The following is a 5170-nucleotide window of genomic DNA, read 5'->3' as shown; positions in this document are numbered from 1 at the left end:
TTCCTTTGGTTCCGCACATAGCTGACCACTCTGATCTTCAAGAGGACCAATTTTATCCCTTACAATCCTTTTGATCTTAATATACCTGTAAAAGCTCTTTGGATTATCCTTCACTTTGACTGCCAAGGCAACCTCGTGTCTTTTTTTTAGCCCTCCTGATTTCTTAAGTATTTTCTAGCACTTCTTATACTCCTCAAGCACCTGATTTACTCCCTGTTTCCTATATATGTCATACAACTCCGTCTTCTTCTTTATCAGAGTTGCAATATCCCTTGAGAACCAAGGTTCCTTATTCCTATTCAATTTGACTTTAATCCTGACAGGAACATACAAACTCTGCACTCTCAAAATTTCTCCTTTGAAGGCTTCCCACCTACCAATCACATCTTTGCCAGAGAACAACCTGTCCCAATCCATGCTTTTTAGATCCTTTCTCAGTTCAGAACCTCAACCCTAGGACCAGATCTATCCTTGTTAATGATATCAAGTTGAAACTAATGGTGTTATGATCACTGGAACCAAAGTGCTCCCCTACACAGACTTCCGTCACTTGTCCTAACTCGTTTCCTAACAGGAGATCCAATATTGCATCCCCTCCAGTTGGTCCCTCTATATATTGATTTAAAAAACTTTCCTGGACCCATTTTACAAACTCTAAACCATCTATACCCCTAACAGTATGGGAGTTCCAATCAATGTATGGAAAATTAAAATCCCCTACCACCACAATTTTATGTTTCCTGCAGTTGCCTGCTATCTCTCTGCAGATTTGCTCTTCCAAGTCTCGTTGACTATTGGGTGGATGCAAAATACTTACATTACTATCTCTCCATTTCCCAGTGGTCCGATATCTACACTTGCCTCTCTTTTACTCTGTATCTGGAAAAACATTTTGTATCCTCTTTAATACTATTGGCAAGCTGACCTTCATGTTCCACCTTAAGGCTTTTTTATAGAAACATAGAAACATAGAACCATAGAAAATAGGTGCAGGAGTAGGCCATTCGGCCCTTCGAGCCTGCACCGCCATTTATTATGATCATGGCTGATCATCCAACTCAGAACCCCGCCCCAGCCTTCCCTCCATACCCCCGACCCCCGTAGCCACAAGGGCCATATCTAACTCCCTCTTAAATATAGCCAATGAACTGGCCTCAACAGTTTCCTGTGGCAGAGAATTCCACAGATTCACCACTCTCTGTGTGAAGAAGTTTTTCCTAATCTCGGTCCTAAAAGGCTTCCCCTCTATCTTCAAACTGTGGCCCCTCGTTCTGGACTTCCCCAACATCGGGAACAATCTTCCTGCATCTAGCCTGTCCAATCCCTTTAGGATCTTATACGTTTCAATCAGATCCCCCCTCAATCTTCTAAATTCCAACGAGTACAAACCCAGTTCATCCAGTCTTTCTTCATATGAAAGTCCTGCCATCCCAGGAATCAATCTGGTGAACCTTCTTTGTACTCCCTCTATGGCAAAGATGTCTTTCCTCAGATTAGGGGACCAAAACTGCACACAATACTCCAGGTGTGGTCTCACCAAGGCCTTGTACAACTGCAGTAGTACCTCCCTGCTCCTATACTCGAATCCTCTCGTTATAAATGCCAGCATACCATTCGCCTTTTTCACCGCCTGCTGTACCTGCATGCCCACTTTCAATGACTGGTGTATAATGACTGGTGTATAGTACTGTTGGGGGGGAGAGCTTACCCGGGGGAAGCGACAGTGGCCGTGCCTCCGGCACAGAGTCTGGCCCTGTAGCTCAGAAGGGTAGGGAAAGGAAGAGGAGGGCGGTTGTGATTGGGGACTCGATAGTAAGGGGATCAGATAGGCGATTCTGTGGACGCAGTCCAGAGACCCGGATGGTAGTTTGCCTCCCTGGTGCCAGGGTCCAGGATATTTCTGATCGTGTCCAAGATATCCTGAAGTGGGAGGGTGAGGAGCCAGAGGTCGTGGTACATAAAGGTACCAATGACATAGGTAGGAAAAGGGATGAGGTCCTGAAAGGAGAATATAGGGAGCTAGGAAGGGAGTTGAGAAAAAGGACTGCAAAGGTAGTAATCTCGGGATTACTGCCTGTGCCACACGACAGTGAGAGTAGGAATGCGATGAGGTGGAGGATAAATGCGTGGCTGAGGGATTGGAGCAGGGGGCAGGAATTCAAGTTTTTGGATCATTGGGACCTCTTTTGGCGCAGGCGTGACCTGTACAAAAAGGACGGGTTACACTTGAATCCTAGGGGGACCAATATCCTGGCAGGGAGATTAGCGAGGGCTACTGAGGTGACTTTAAACTAGAATGGTTGGGGGGTGGGAATCAAATTAAAGAGGCTAGGCGTGAGGAGGTTAGTTCACAACAGGGGGATGGGAACCAGTGCAGAGAGACAGAGGGGTGTAAAGGGAGGGTAGAAGCAAAAAGTACTGAGGAGAAAAGTAAAAGTGGCAGGCCGACAAATCCAGGGCAAGCATTAAAAAGGGCCACTTTTCAACATAATTGTATAAGGGCTAAGAGAGTTGTAAAAGAGCGCCTGAAGGCTTTGTGTGTCAATGCAAGGAGCATTCGTAATAAGGTGGATGAATTGAAAGTGCAGATTGTTATTAATGATTATGATATAGTTGGGATCACAGAGACATGGCTCCAGGGTGACCAGGGATGGGAGCTCAACGTTCAGGGATATTCAATATTCAGGAGGGATAGACGTGAAGGAAGGGGAGGTGGGGTGGCGTTGCTGGTTAAAGAAGAGATTAGCGCAATAGAAAGGAAGGACATAAGCCGGGAAGATGTGGAATCGATATGGGTAGAGCTGCGTAACACTAAGGGGCAGAAGACGCTAGTGGGAGTTGTGTACAGGCCACCTAACAGTAGTAGTGAGGTCGGAGATGGTATTAAACAGGAATTAGAAATGTGTGCAATAAAGGAACAGCAGTTATAATGGGTGACTTCAATCTACATGTAGATTGGGTGAACCAAATTGGTAAAGGTGCAGAGGAAGAGGATTTCTTGGAATGTATGCGGGATGGTTTTTTGAACCAACATGTCGAGGAACCAACTAGAGAGCAGGCTATTCTGGACTGGGTTTTGAGCAATGAGGAAAGGTTAATTAGCGATCTTGTCGTGAGAGGCCCCTTGGGTAAGAGTGACCATAATATGGTGGAATTCTTCATTAAGATGGAGAGTGACATAGTTAATTCAGAAACAAAGGTTCTGAACTTAAAGAGGGGTAACTTTGAAGGTATGAGACGTGAATTAGCTAAGATAGACTGGCAAATGACACTTAAAGGATTGACGGTGGATATGCAATGGCAAGCATTTAAAGGTTGCATGGATGAACTACAACAATTGTTCATCCCAGTTTAGCAAAAGAATAAATCAAGGAAGGTAGTGCACCCGTGGCTGACAAGAGAAATTAGGGATAGTATCAATTCCAAAGAAGTAGCATACAAATTAGCCAGAGAAAGTGGCTCACCTGAGGACTGGGAGAAATTCAGAGTTCAGCAGAGTATAGTTGCCTTCGTTGGTTTTAAAAATAATTCCCAATCATCTAACTTCCCACTAATTTTTGCTCTATTATATACCCTCTTTTTCGCTTTTATTTTGGCTTTGACTTCCCTCATCAACCATGGTTGTTTCATCCTACTTTTAGAATACTACTACTTTGGGATGTATCTATCTGGCATCTTCCAAAATGCTCCCATAACCTCTGGCCATTGCTGCTCTGCCAACATACTTGCTATTTTCCCCTTCCAATCAACTTTGGCCAGCTCTCCTCTCATGCCTCTGTAATCCCCTTTACTCCACTGTAATACTGATACATCTGACTACAGCTGCAGGGTGAATTCTACAGAAACCATAGAAACTACAGCACAGAAACAGGCCTTTTGGCCCTTCTTGGCTGTGCCGAACCATTTTCTGCCTAGTCCCACTGACCTGCACACGGACCATATCCTTCCATATATCTCCCATCCATGTATCTGTCCAATTTATTCCTAAATGTTAAAAAAAAAGAACCCGCATTTACCACCTCGTCTGGCAGCTCATTCCTTTTTTTTTAAACAATGGAACAACATGAGCCATTCTCCAGTCCTCTGGCACCTCACCCATAGACACCGACATTTTAAATATATCTGCCAGGCCCCTGCAATTTCAGCACTAGTCTCTTTCAAGGTCCGAGGGAATACCCTGTCAGGTCCTGGGGATATAACCACTTTAATTTGCCTCAAGATAGCAAGCACCTCCTCCTCTTCGATCTGTACAGTTTCCATGAGCTCACTACTTGTTTCCCTTAATGCCATAGACTTCATGCCAGTTTCCCTAGTAAATACTCAAAAAAACCATTTAAGATCTCCCCCATTTCTTTTGGTTCCACACATATCCGACCACTCTTATCTTCAAGAGGACCAATTTTATCCCTTGCAATCCTTCTAATATACCTGTAAAAGCTCTTTGGATTATCCTTCACTTTGACTGCCAAGGCAACCTCATGTCTTTTAGCCGCCTTCTATCATTATGATTATTGCCTACTACAGGTCCCTTAACTTTAAGCTCTCTAATCAATTCTGGTTCATTGCATTAGGTCACAATCCAGAATAGCTGATCCCTGAGTGGGTTCAACCACATGCTGCTCTAAAAAGCCATCGTATAGGACTGGGCAGAATAACCATTTGGCATGGGCCGAAGGGCCTGTTTCTGTGTTGCAAAGCTCTGACTCCATGCTGCCTCCCTTCACTCTGGGGAAAATATACTGAGCAGACCCAGTCTCCCCTCCTAACTCAAGCACCCCTAAGTCCTGGATGTGTTTTTTTTTTAACTTCCTGGATTGAGTTTGAATGTTAGGTCTGAGCCCGAGGTTGGCAGAATTCCACTCTGAGCCTAGGGGCTGTGCAGTTTAAATTCAATTAATCTTCCCAACCAGATTGCGGTTGAACCTTATTCTGGTTGACTGACCACCTTTAGCAGAGGAGATCTGGTCCATATATGACTCCAGGCCCATCAACGTGGTAACGGAGAGCATTTTAACTTTGGTATGGAGGGGCCACTGCACAGGATGGGAAGGAAAATCTGAATGCTCAAAGTAAACTTATCGATCACCCCTTGTACTTTGATAATAAGTTCGTGGCCTAAGGTAGGAGTCTAGTTTAGAAAAACTAGCACATTTATTTTTCCTACATTTAC

Source organism: Mobula hypostoma, chromosome 12 (genome assembly GCF_963921235.1).
Source record: "Mobula hypostoma chromosome 12, sMobHyp1.1, whole genome shotgun sequence".
Taxonomy (NCBI): Eukaryota; Metazoa; Chordata; class Chondrichthyes; order Myliobatiformes; family Myliobatidae; genus Mobula; species Mobula hypostoma.
Note: the sequence above shows the minus strand (reverse complement) of the source record.